At 42.5% G+C, this 14,217-nt stretch overlaps 1 long non-coding RNA gene across 1 annotated transcript; it reads left to right on the top strand.

The window, feature by feature from the left end:
- Positions 1-1,004: 1,004 nt before the first annotated feature.
- Positions 1,005-13,179, top strand: LOC117356795. Its single transcript, XR_004538713.1, has 3 exons — positions 1,005-1,091; positions 12,419-12,546; positions 12,809-13,179. It is a non-coding gene; the product is annotated as an uncharacterized LOC117356795 (long non-coding RNA).
- Positions 13,180-14,217: the final 1,038 nt, after the last annotated feature.

The following is a 14,217-nucleotide window of genomic DNA, read 5'->3' as shown; positions in this document are numbered from 1 at the left end:
AGTTCTCAGCCCAACCAAGAAAAGAATGATGTGGAGCCATGATACAAAATGAAACAAAAATTGTCATGAAAAGTGTGGAATAACTTGTAAGTTTCATGGCTCCACATGGCTGAGAACTATTCAGTGGTTCCTCGTATGAGTTGTGGTAAAATAACCCTTTTACTGTAACCCACATTGATAACTTACCTCCTAAGATGAGTAAACAAGTTTCAAGTTTATTTAACTCTTGATATATCGCCTATTTAAATATTCTAAGCGATGTACATAATATCGTAAAACATAGAAACATTAATAAACATTTAAAAACAGTGAATTTCAATTTTCAATAATGACTAACAGGGAAGCGAGGGAAAGGGGGCAAAGTTACAATAAGGGTTTAAGAAAAAAGGGAAAAAACGAAAGGTTGGGTAATTTGTTACAAGGCACTCAAAGAGAAAATTAATTTTAACAAAGTAAATCCATTAGGGCTTTAAAGATCGTAGGCATCCCTAAACAAATAGGATTTTAAAAGTTTTTTAAAAGCTGAGATGTCGTGTTCCATTCTGATGTACTGAGGAAGGGAGTTCCACGCTTGTGGACCCGCTACAGTAAAGATGTCTGCTCTCCGTGTACCGATGATTTTTAGAGATGGGATAGTTAGTAAGTTTGATTCTGATGAACGTAAGGATCGTTGTGGTTTGTAAGGAATCAGAGATTTTGAAATGAATTGTGGCTCGCTAGATGTTAAAGTCTTAAAAATTAGAAATATAATTTTGTACAATATCCTATGATTTATTGGTAGCCAGTGTGCGTCAATCATCAGAGGGGATACGTGGTCAAATTTTTTAGCATTATAGATATTTTGGCTATAAATTTTCTAAATACCCTATGGACATGAATTGAACTAAAAAAAACATGATCAGGAAGTACAAAAGTAAATCAAAAAGTAAAGACAAAATACATTTAATAGTTTTTTAATAGAAGTAACTGTAAGCAATTGAACATATCCCTTTTCCACATAGTACCCGCGCAAGAAGACACATTTTCTGTATCGTTCAACTAACTTCTGCATTCCTGCAGAGAAGAAGTTTATCGGCTGCTCCTGAAGCTAGGTAAGCACCGCTTCCTTTACTTCATCATGCTTTATCTTTTGCTCTCCGAGTCGCAGTAAAGCATCCATGTTTTGTCGCCAGTGACAATTCTCTCCAGAATACTCAGATATTCCGTCTCAGGAACTGGGTTGCAACCTCCACACGCTGATGCTTGTACAGATCAGTAAGCTGTTTGGGAACCCATTGTGCGCAGACTTTCCTGTATCCCAAGTCATCATGCATTATGGCAAATGCAGATCCATAGCTGATACCCAAATCTGCAGCTAATTGAGACACTATAAGGTTACATCTGTTCTTCCCGCTTTAAACCTTTTTACCTACTCATAAACCTTTCGTTGATTTATGGTGCTATGTCCATACTGAGGCAATATCCACAGGTTTCACTCCCTCTGCTCAAAGAAAGCGCACTACTACACGTTGTTGTTCAATGGTGCAATCTTGCAATGGAGCGTCTATGTTTCTGACCTTGTGGCTGTCACACAACTAAAGGTCAAGCGCTGCACTGTATGTGGACAAACTATCCAACAGGCAATGTACGAGTACATATGTTGCATTTCCTTAGCTCTGTTCCAGTTATCATGTAATGTAACAATTGCCTTTAATTTTTGATCCACCCTCATATGTTGGTGGATAAACATGGTAAGTAGAATGCAGTGAGGGAGTCGTGAGAGCAGGATGTCATGAGATCAGCCAAGGGTGTATTGTTCGAAAAAGTCACGTCATTGATGGATATGCCGCAATGGCTCAATAGGCTTGACACTGGCAATGTTTCGGTGCCTTTATCAAGAGTCTGGCTTGAATACAGTGCATACGTGCACTTGGGGAAACGAAAAGCGGGATGATTCTCTGCCGTCCCACCTTTCCTACCAGTAATCCTGAGCTTCGTATCAGACACTAGTTTTTAGTTTTGCTTTCATCAACATCTTCACAGCGCATCTCCCTGAGTGCACATGTGCACTGTGCTTCATTCAAGCCAGACTCTTGATAAAGGCACAGATGCCGAAACACTGCCAGTGTTGAGTCTATTGAGCCCTTGCGGCATATCCATCAATAAAGTGACTTTTTCGAACAATACACCCTTGGCTGATCTCTTGACATCCTGCCCTCATGACTCCCTTGTTGTGCGCTTTCATCTCGTCATTGAGGCCTGTCCTTGACTTCCGATTAAGTAGAATACAGTGCAATCAAGCAAGTTACTAAAATATGCAATCCACCTCTTTTTCACTCACTTTAGATGAGAATAATAATTTTGCTTCAGACAACACGTTTTTCACCTTATATTTTAAGCAGAAAATGACCTCCTAAAGCTGGGTTCAAATTCACATTTATTTCCAAATGCATTTCAATTAATTCCCCTAAAGCTCTAAAACCTTCCATTTTCTAGTAGATGGAAAATCAGGGTAACTGATTTGATAGGAAATCTGATTATATAAAATGGAAGATGTGAAAATGCGAGAATATATTAAGAGGGGAACAGTGGGTCAGCAGTAAAAGAATGTCATTCCTATTAGTTCTGGCAGATTTTTAATACCCCAGTTATCCTGACATTTCAAACACATATTTTCTAGCATGCATATTCAGGAATTAAAGCAACTTGACAAAAGTAAATATGTAAATCTGACTGAATTTCATCTACTTCTAATAATCATAGAGTGCTTATAAATGTGCTGAACACAGAAATGCAGCTTTGGACAGTTAGATTTTATAGGTGCTTATTGTAGCTTCTAAAGATAAATGTAGAGTTGAAATGAATAGCTGGATGAGGCTCCTGTTGTTCTAACTTTCTTTGTCTTATTGCACTTATAAAAGTAAAGGTTGCCCCTAGTGGACCCTTCTAAGGACTGGAGTAATTAAACGATGAATCCTCAGTTAACAAACAAGCATCAAAACACATTGATGTGCCTAACAAATATACTGTATAATGTCAGTCCAAGATAACTGTTCAAACAGGCTATTCAAATAAAGTATTTAGAAATAGTACTCTGTATCAAATCCAAACTTTTTGATAGTACCTTAATATGATTTAATATTCTTCAGAAACCTCAGCGATGCCACCCTTAACAACTCAAAATTTCATTGCCAGTAGGGATTTAAGCATCCAATCATCACCAGTCTCACTTAATTAGGATGCATAATTTAAATTTCATTTAATATAATTTTGTATATATTATACTGGCCAACACTCATTTTGATGCCTCACATGTTAGACCTGTTTCTGGGTATATTTGACCCGCTGATTCCAAAAATGACACCAGTTTTCTCATATCAGCTCTACGTTTTAAGATACAGAACATGTGCCATATATCACTGTTCACTCAGCTTGCCCAATAAAAAATCAGGATATTTTAATGTAATGTTTAAATTAATATCTTTTAAGCTTGAAGGAAACATATTAAAAATTAAAAGAAAAATATACAACATGAAAATCTATTTATTTTATACCAAAAGCACAAGTTTATGATGTAAACTTTCCAGTCATTTGACACACAAGAAGCTCCTTTTGTAAGACTTCCAAGAGTGGGATCTGCCAGGACAATCCTGCAAAAGATTCCAACAATAGTCTGCCATCTTCTTTGGCATCTGGCTTCCATTGTTTTTATGTCTTGGTGAAATCTTTCACCTTGCTCTTCGCTTAAGTCACCAAGGTTCTTTGGAAAGCGATCTAAGTAACTGTACAGATAATGGACTTTAACACTTTTATTTTACAGCCAAACCTGTTGAAATGAAAGAGCATATGCTCTACTAATTGTGTGTAGTTGTCTGCCTTCTTGTTGCCAAGAAAGTTTTTCAGAACAAGAACAAATGAAGACCAGGCACATTATTCAATTTCATTAATTGATGCTATGAAATGTGGTTCATTTATAAGTTGTCTGATCTGTGGAACATTGAAAATTCCTACCTTCAGTTTTTCTATGGTAAGTCCAGGTAACATATGCACACGTATTCAATGTAAGTACCTCTTTATTCAAAACCTTTACAAATTGTTCCATCAGGCCTAGCTTTATATGTAGTGGTGGCAGTATGATTCTATCTTGTGTTACCAAAGGTTCATTGATTACATTTTGTCCTCCAACCACCATATATTCCCTCAGAGGCCATTAATTCCATTAGTGTGTACTAAGCTATAGTAAAAGGACCCCTATGTTTGTACCTGAAACAATGGAGGGTTAAGTGACTTGCTCAAGGTCACAAGGGGCAGCAGGAGCAGGGGCATGGTTACCATCGAGTGAGCCCATCAAAATGCCAAGAGTTGCCCAGCGGTAGGAGGATATGCAACCTCCCCCCCCCCATGTGTCCAACATTGTACTTGCTCTCCCCTGTTGGCGGTCTAACACATATGGTAGGAAGAGCACAGAAACCTGCCTTTCCTGTGCATGTTCTGCATGTCTGATGCAACTTCCTTTTGGCATGATGGCCTGAGAGGTCCTGTTGGTCAGAGAGGTAGGTTTCAGTGCTGTGCTGCTGTGTGTGGAGGACCAGTAGCAGAGAACAGCTGGTACAATGTTGGATCCATAAAGCCGTGGGAAGCAGGGGAGAAGGACAGGAAGGACAATATGCCGGAATCGGGTATGGGGTGGGGGGGAGAGATACTGAACTGGCCCATAGGTGTGGGGCAGAGAGAGGTCTGGAACAAAGGGAAGGGGGAAGAGAGGGGAGAAATGGGGAAGTGGGGCTAAGTGAATGGAGAGGAGAGAGAGAGACCTGGTACAAATGAGATGGAGAAGAGAAAAGACAGATTGGGGGAGGGAGGCTGGACTAGGGGAAATAGGGGGACAGATGTTGGATCAGCAAAGGGAAGGGGAGAGAAATGTCAGACCATTGAGAGTTGGGGGGGTGTTTGTGCAGAACAAGAAGGGGGTGTGCTGGACAAGAAGGGATAGAGACATAGAAAAGGTGCTAGCCCTAGAGAGAACAGGGCAGGGGAAGAGAGGGGGCAAATGCTGGATGGTGGTGGGCAGTGGGGATTGGGGGAGGGAGCAGAGAGATTTGAACAGGGGAGAAAGGGGTATAGATGCTCGACCAACAAAGGGAGGGAGAAAGAGATGTCAGACCATGGAGGGTTGGGGGAGGAGGGGGGCTCAGGAAGAAGGGAAGCTGGACATGGGGTGAGTCAGGGACACAGAATAGGTGCTAACCCTAGAAGGAACACAGGAACAGAGGCACAGAGATGCAATACTGGATACAAGGGGAGAGATAGGGACACCGAAAGAGATACTGAACATGGAGGGGAGGATAGGAACAGGGATAAAGAGAGGTGACTCTGGATAGGGACACACAGAAAAGATATATACTGGACATAGTAGAAATGTCAAAAGACCAGGAGACCCGAAGAAAACCAGAAGAGAGACACTAGGACCAAAGCAGACAACAAAGGTAGAAGTTTTTTTTTCTAAATCTGTTAATTGTAATATAAAACTTTTGAGAAATGTCACAGACTCACTCACCACACAGATTAATTAAATCAGTGGCGTATCTAGCATATGTGACACCCGGGGCCCATCATTTTTTGACACCCCTCCATCTGTGTAACAAGCCACATGTCACACCGAGTACCTAGGAAAAGGCAGCATCTTACATATTGCAGTGAGCAGTACAACATCAATACACCCATTGTAAAACTAAACAAGCCAGACTAGTACAGGTCAATCCTGCAGTCAATCCTAACAAAAAACCATGTCTTTCGAACACACAGAACACAGAAAACACCTTCACCTAGTATGGAATATTTAATCACAAACTAACCCCTCCCTCTTTTACAAAACTGTAATGTGGATTTTAGGAACGGTGGTAACAGCTCTGACGCTCATAGAATTCTGAGCATCAGAGCTGCTACCACCATGGCTGGTGCTAAAAAACGCTCCACAGTTTTGTAAAAGGGGGGGATAAAATAGAAATACATAGACAAAGGTTAACTTGAACCAGTAAGAAGCTGGACTCTGCATACAGTGCACCACAGAAACAGTGACACATGTCTCCTAAAGCAATAAATAAATAGAAATTTTTTTTTCTACCTTTGTCTTCTGTGGTTTCTGCTTTCCTCATCTTCTTGTAACTCTCTTCTTTCCATCCACTGTCTGCCTTCTCTCTTCCCCTATATGGCATCTTCTCTCCTTCTATGCCCCTTCCAGAAACTGTATGCCTCCCCCTTCCATCTCTCCTTTCACCCCCTTTGGTCTGGCATCTCTCTTCTCTCCTTCCTTCTCCCTCACCTCTCCTCTGCAATCCATTTCCCTTTTTCCCCTCATTTTCCTTTTCAATTTATTTTCTATATCTGTCTAGATTATGTTCTTACTACTCTCTCATCAATGTCCTTTTTTACTGTCTACCTATAGCTTGCCACCTCTTTCTCTCACCCCTCCAGTGTTTCCCTAACTCAATCCTTTTCTCCCCATCTTGTACCCTCCTTTTATTTATCCCCTCCTTCTCCTCTCTCTGTCCACTTCCATTCAGCGTCTGCTCCCCTCTTTCTTTCCTCCCATTTCCTTCCTGCATTTGCTCCCTTATCTCTCCCATCTGCACTTCCATCCAGCATAGGCTCCCCACTACCAAACAATGTCTGCCCTTTCTCTCGCCATCCACCCTCTTCAATCAGCATCTGTCCCCTTTCTTTCCCTCCAATATCCTTCCCCCTTATGTCTCTCCCCTTTCTCTGTACATCAATTCCATCAGCACCACCCTTCCATGCCACCCTGCCCCCTTTTTTCCCTCCACCATTCTTCCATTCCAGCAAGTCTGCTCCTTTCTCTCCCTTCATGCAGCAAGGTCCCACGATGACTAGCTGCTGGCTGCCAGTCCACCCCACTCCGACGTACTTGCTCTGGAGCAGACTCAGCAGCCGCATGCTGAAAGGTCCCATGATGACCCGTCTGCTGGCTCTGCTCCAGAAGAAGTAAGTTACATCGGAGGGGGTGGACCTGGCAGACGCAGGGAGTTGTGGCAAAGTCCCGCAAAGACTGCGTCTGCCGGATCCACCCCCTCAGACGTAACTTACTTCTTCTGGAGCAGAGCCGGCAGACGAGTCATCGCAGGACCTTCCTGCACCTCAGCGCGGCTGCTGACTCTGCTGCAGAGAAAGTAAGTCAGAGGTAACGTGATCATTTATTTTTTTCATCAAAAGGGGACATTTATTAATTGACTGTGTATCCTTTCTTTCATTTCTTTCTTTCTGCACTCAGGCCCAACAATTGTCCCTTTCTATTCCCTCCCTCCTTTCTTTCCATGTCCTTAGTGCCCCAAGTGCCTCCTTCCCGTGTCCTTAGTGCCCCCAGTGCCTCCATCCTGTATCCTTTGTGCCCCCCAGTGCCTCCGTCATGTGTCCTTAGTGCCCCCAGTGCCTCCGTCCTGTGTCCATAGCGCCCCCAGTGCCTCCATCCAGTGTCCATAGTGCCCTAGTGACTCCTTTCCATATCCTTAGTGCTCCCAGTGCCTCCTTCCCGTGTCCATAGTGCCCCATTGCCTCCGTCCTATGTCCATAGTGCCCCCAGTACCTCCGTCCTGTGTCCATGGTGCCCCCAGTGCCCCCTTCCCGTGTCCTTAGTGCCCCCAGTGCCTCCTTCTTATGTCCCCCCACTGCCTTCCAGATTTTGTCCACCCCCAAAGCCAACCTGCCTGCCTACCTATCTCTCTCCCACCCTGCCATGCTAAAGCCAGCCAGCTTGCCTGCCTTCCTCCTTCCCTCACTGCCGCGGAAAAAAAAAAGTGCCTCTCTACTTTCTTTCCCCCGGTCCGCGCCTGCAATCTTACCTCCCCGCTGCTGCTGCTAATCGCCGACAAGAAGTCATCTTTCCGACGTCAATTCTGACGTTGGAGAGGACGTTCCGGGCCAGCCAATCACTGCCTGGCTGGCCTGGAACGTCCTCTCCGACATCAGAATTGATGTCGGAAAGAAGAATTCTTGTCGGCAATTAGCAGCAGCATCGGGGAGGTAAGATTGCAGGCGCGGACCGGGGAAAATGAAGGGCAAGATGACCCGGACCTGGCCAGCTGTGCACCCCCCAAGCCGTACACCCGGGGCGGACCTCCCCCCCGCTCCCCCTTGGTACGCCACTGAGTTAAATAGCTATATAAATTGACAACACCTCTAAATATATATTAGATATACCCATCAAACAATTTTTCAAATATTTCACCTTGGCATTAAGATGGTGAGATATTGTAGCTTAACTCTCAAGGAATTTCACCTATTTCTTCATTAGGTCAACAAGTTTTTAGCAATTTAGCAATTTCTATATTTATTGAAAAAATGACATCTTCACTTCACAGTCAGCAAGCCTTAAAGTGCCATACTCTCAGACCTCAGCGGTGCAGTCAGTATAAGTATGAAACTATATAGTTCATCGGTGATATATTTGATTAAATGTACCTGTCAATTAATTTATATAAGAAGGATGAGTCAGAGAATAAATATCCGGCTTACCGAGCATAAATCTAGGATTAACATGGGTAACTTGAAAGCCCCGCTGGTACAACACTGGCAGGAGAAGAGACATAAAATTTCTGATATTAGATGGCGGGTCATGGATGAAGTTCATGCTGGGTGGGAGGGTGGAAATGATAAAGAACGTCTAAATGTTAAAGAGCAGCAATGGATTTACATTTTGAATAGTGTAAAACCTATGGGGTTAAATGCAGAAATCAAATGGATGACATTAATTTAATTTAATTTAATGGAATGAATGGATAACTGTGTCTGCTGATAGGTTGGTCCATGGGAGTAACATTAAGTATGATGTCAGTACGTTATAGGACCACGAGTTTATTATATAAAGAAATCCACGGCCATATTTCTGGTCTAAGTTGTTTGGCATGGGGAATTTGAGTCTGACAATTTAAAGGTATCTCTGTTAAAATGTATTAATATAACTATTGATTGAGGATAATAAGGATGCTATTAATGCTGGTGTTATATATTTGCAGGGGGACTTCCTTGATACAGCCTAGTAAAGGCGAAACATAGTGATAACCCCCCTCCGAATAGACTAAGATGAATATAAAGCTGTATTTTTTCTACTTGAAATTATTTAAAGATTAATATATATTTAAAAGCATATTTATTTAAAATAAAAAAATGAGACCAATGACGATCTTGGTGCTGACTTGTGGTATGTGAACAAAGTTTAATACTCATACTGACTGCACCGCTGAGGTCTGAGAGTATGGCACTTTAAGGCTTGCTGATGGTAACGTGTATGGATGTAGCCTTAAGAGAGAACATTACTGAAAGTTTACAGCCAGGTACTACTTATCTTCACTTCAGCATATGAAATAAGGATTCAAAAATTGGAGATGAATAGGGAACAAACGTCTTCAGTTTTTGAATCCTTATTTCTTAAGCTGGAGTAAAGATAAAAACTTTTTTGACCTTATGAAGAACTCTGGGAAATATGACATCTTTTCTCCCCACCCCCACCTTGGGAACAATGGTGTTACATTAGACTATGAGCCCACCAGGACAGATAGGGAAAATGCTTGAAGTACCTGTATGTGAACCGCTATGATGTGGTTCTATAACTATTACAAGGTGGTATACATCTCCCAATCCCTTTCTCCTCCTCCCTAAAAGGGGCTAATCTCAATTTTTCTTCCCATGGCCCATTCAGTCCTAACTATGCCATTGAGCAGCAGGATTTGAACCAAGCTTTCCTGGTTGTCAGCCTAGTGCCCTAAACACTAGTCTACGCTTCTACTTCAAAAATTCTCTAAATCTAACAATTCTTTCTTCAGTAAAGATCAGGCGCAGCTTTGGAAATAAGCTACAGTAATTTCTCAAAGTCTATATTTCTACAGATGAGTAAAGTACATGTGTAAATTACAGTTTCTACGTCCTTTCTAAAATGTTCTTGCAAAATGTGTGTGCATTTAGAGCATTAAAAACAGTTTGTGATGGGCTGCAGTGAAGCAATCATCTGGTTAATATTCTACTTGCTCCAGTCAGCATGCTTTTTTGCACTGTTTGGTGTTGGTTAAATTAGCCCCAGAGATTCAATCAATGCTGGGCCATGTCTGGGCACTGGCATTGAATATCAGGGTATGACTGGACTTCTGGCTGCTGGCACTAATACAGGTCATCTGAGATCTGCGAAAGACACTTATGTGGGTGCTGGTTGAATATTGGCCAGAACCTGCATAAGGGGATCTGTGAGGATGTCAAAGCCTTCCCATTCTAATCCACTTTCCCCAAATCACTGCCTGATTCCCCTCCCGATGGCTATAAAGGCAAGACATTGATGGGTATCTACTGAGTAGCCAACCAGTCGCTTCCCTCCTCCCCATTCCCCGGACAGTTCCTACCCACCAATTGCCACCTGGACCATAATCACTGCAGACTATTGCCACCAAAGCATAGTTCCCACCTGGACAGTGCCCCCTCTCCCCCCCCCCCCCCCCACAATTGGTGTATTACCTTTTTCTCCTATTTCTGCCCAGGAAAAAATGCCCCTTTGCTGTAATAGATTGAAAGGACAATTTAGGTGATGGGGTAGAACTTCTTAATATCCTTACTAATATCTCTATTGCGGTGTGGGTCTTCTATGTTTGTTCTCAGTCTTGTGTCTCTTTTACTTGGTTTGGATTATTTTCACAGCAGGGTAGCAAAGTCCATTTGCTAATGAATGTCACACAATGTGTAATGTGCTGTGTACGTATAATTGATTATTATGGATTTAATGATTGCTTTTTTTGTTTTGGGGATATCACACAAACTACCACAGTTGTGGTTTCCTTTATCCTCCTATGCTGCTGGTAACTTCCTTTTTCTGTTGTTCCCCATATTAAAATTATAGCCATGACCATTTGAAGGCTGTGCTAGTCTTTTTATTTTGCAGGCAGATATAAAAAGCTCTTCCTATTTCCAAACAAAATTTTAATAACGAAATGTCCACAGCATTTGTATCAGTGCCGCTTTTCTGCTCCTGCTGCTTTGAGTGTATTTGCTGATAGGAATCCTTAAACCGAGCCTTAAAGCAATACAGTATTTACTTCCATTGTTTAGAAAATTTCATCAACTTCTTTCACATGGAAAAACCTTATTTTACATGTGTAAAAAGGCTTTTATATAATAACTCCAGGGATTACATGCATATACCCCCCATTTTACATAACCGTAGTGCGATTTCTAGTGCCAGTTGTGGTGGTAACTTCTTTGATGCTCATAGAATTCCTGTGAGCGTTGGAGCTGCTACCATAATGGCTGGCTCTAAAAACCATGCTACAGTTTTATAAAAGGAAAAAAAAAACAAGAGGGAAAAATTAGGATGAGAACTCCATTATTTTGACAGAAAGGGGGGGGAAGGGGAAAGGGGATTTTATTATATATGGCACTGAAAAAATTGGTGTGTACTAGAATAACACTTAGTGGGATTCTACAAAAGGTATGCACACCCAGTGGCATAGTAAGGGGGGGGGCGAGGGGGTGGTCGGTCCTGGACACCATCTTGTTCGGGGCACCTCCACCCCTCCTCCTCTCCGCCCCTCTTCCCGCACCTCCCCCTGTCGTGTGCGTATCCCTTCCCTTCCCCTGTACCTTTTTAACTTCGGAGCGAGCAGTTACCAACTTGCTGCCCGCATCGGCTTCGGCACTCTCTGTGACATCACTTCTGAGACCCGCACCTAGGAAGTGACATCAGAGAGAGCGCCGAAGCCGTCGCGGATAGTGATTTGGAGGCTGCTTGTGCCAAAGTTAAATAGGTATGGGGAAGGGGTGCACGTGCATGGCGGGGAGGGGGGGTACCACCACCCCAGGAACCACTTGTCCTTACTATGCCACTGTGCATACCTCATAGGATTGCGCTAAGCACCAGTGCAACAAATAACTTTTAGGCACACCCATTTATGCCAGGGAAAACCAGGCCTAAATCTCTGTGCTTAATTTGTGCATGCATTGGGCGCATTCTATAAATTTTAAAGATGTGCATGAATCGCCCAGCTTCTGCCCTGGCCATGCCCACTTTTCAGATTCACACACTAGAACTGGTGCACATTACTTGATAGAATACGCCAACCAATTTGCATGCATAACTTTTAATTAGTGCCAATTAGTGTCAATTATGAGGTGTTAAGCGCCAATTATCAGTGCTGAATAGGCTTATTAAACATTTAAGTTGCACGTGCAAATCGGCACCATCTGGGGGGGGGGGGGTGTTATCCTCCAAACCCAGGCAGCCTGGTATAAAATGATCCTGTCAGGTAACTGAAAGACGCATAAAATTGTCCAGGATCATAGAGACTGGCTTGCTAGGTTTTCTATTTGCTAGACCAAAAGTGTTGCCTTTTTTTTGTTTGTTTTACTGTCTGATTCCTAGACTTTTCCTTTTTCTAATTCATTTCAGTGGGAAGTGATCTCTCATTTCCTGTGACTCATTAAGGGCTCACGGATGGTGCCATCTCTCATGGAGCACCTGAAGGACAACTTGAATATATCCACTGAGGTTAAATGCTTCACTTCTTTGAAATACAGGTAGATATGATGCCCCCTTCTTGGTCATGTGTTTCTCAAACTGGAGACTGAATGCCTTGTTTGGTGGTTACAAAATGTTTTTTTCTGAAAATATGTGAAGTGCTTTAAGGGTACATCAATACACATCTTTAAGATAATTGCCTCAAACTGTAAAATGAACAATTTGAAATTGTATGTGTTACAAACGAGAAGAGCAGCATGGGTCTTCCTGAAGAATACTGAATACACACACATCTTTAAAAAGTGCCATTGATCCCAACAGTTACTGTTTGCCCACCTGAAGGACACAAGATACGCTAGTTAGAAGGCTTTTGGCATAGAGGAAGAGCAGGCAGCTGGACCTAGAGCAAGCCAGGAAGTGTCTTTTGGGCTCCCCAGGACATATCTGCATCACAAGGAGAACATTATTTCCTACAAGAGGAAAGCTGTGTTTGTCTTCAACCCCAGGGAGCTGATGAGGTGAAAATGTGTGGACTGTGAGTGTCATTCTTCCTCAGCTGTAAAATACCATTGGCAATGAGAACAGAATTACTGTGGGGGATCCAGGGCTATGTAAACACAGATTGCACCCTTGTACTCTTACACTGACTTGAACTGTTAGAATCTGTCAGCAGATGTACAAGCAATAATGAATTCACTAATTTGTTCTAGTGTCACACTGGTTTGGGACAGTGAAGAGGATATGAATAAAAATCAAAAGCTACCAAGGCAGATAATGTGATGTGAATAGTAAAATAAAAGCTACTTTTTATTTGAAGAATTTGGCTATTGGTGGAATTCTATGTGGTTTGGGATATTGGGTGAGGTTGATTTGTATGATTCTAATTAGTTTTTTATATGTTGCAAATGGCACTGATCTAATAGTGAAAGGGTGGTCAAGAAAATACCTTAAGCACCCCCACCTAGGTAAATAAATATATAAATATTAGTCTAACCAAATGCAGTATCAAAAAAGGTTACTGACTGTGAATCATGTCCAGAAATCTGCTTGATTTGTCTCATAAGAAAGCAAGCTACAGCACTTAAGTGTCCTGTGGAAATGGGCAAATGGAGCACACCACAGAGAGAAGGATAATTTTATAATAGATCATCTTAGTGGAGGAATCCATGTGGATCTATTTTTGGCCAATTTTATAAAGACACATTAACTGCTATCACACAAGAGTGGCAACTGTTACTGCATTGGTTTAGCAGTTAGCACGTGCAAATTCAAGCATTAACATTTAGGGCCTGAGTCTATAAATGGCAATTTAGGTGTTGCTAGGCGCTGTAATTAGGCCACCTAGAGATGCCTAACTAAGGGCTAGATTCACTAACCTGGAGATCCGTGTTCAATCCATGGGCAATTGCAGGCAGGCTGACGAATTCACTAAAGGCCTGCATGCAAAAGGGGTGATCGTTGGCACACCCCCCCCCCCACCAACCGAATGGATCGCTGGAGAGCGATCCTTGAGCATCTTCTTTGACTGTAGATGGTCTGCACATGGGCTGGCCCTTCGTGCCTGGCAGAGCTTTTTTACTTTTTTTTACTTGCTGACTATTTTTTTACTTCGCGAGCCCGTAGCTTTAACCTGCTCTAAACCCACGGGTTTAAACCATGGGCTCGCACTGCGGGGAAGGGCAGGGCAGGCAAGTTGGGGCTGAGCAGGGCAGGCAAGTCGGGGCTGAACA

The sequence above is a fragment of the Geotrypetes seraphini genome, chromosome 3 (assembly GCF_902459505.1).
Source record: "Geotrypetes seraphini chromosome 3, aGeoSer1.1, whole genome shotgun sequence".
Taxonomy (NCBI): Eukaryota; Metazoa; Chordata; class Amphibia; order Gymnophiona; family Dermophiidae; genus Geotrypetes; species Geotrypetes seraphini.
Note: the sequence above shows the minus strand (reverse complement) of the source record. Positions and strands in the feature narration are given on the sequence as shown.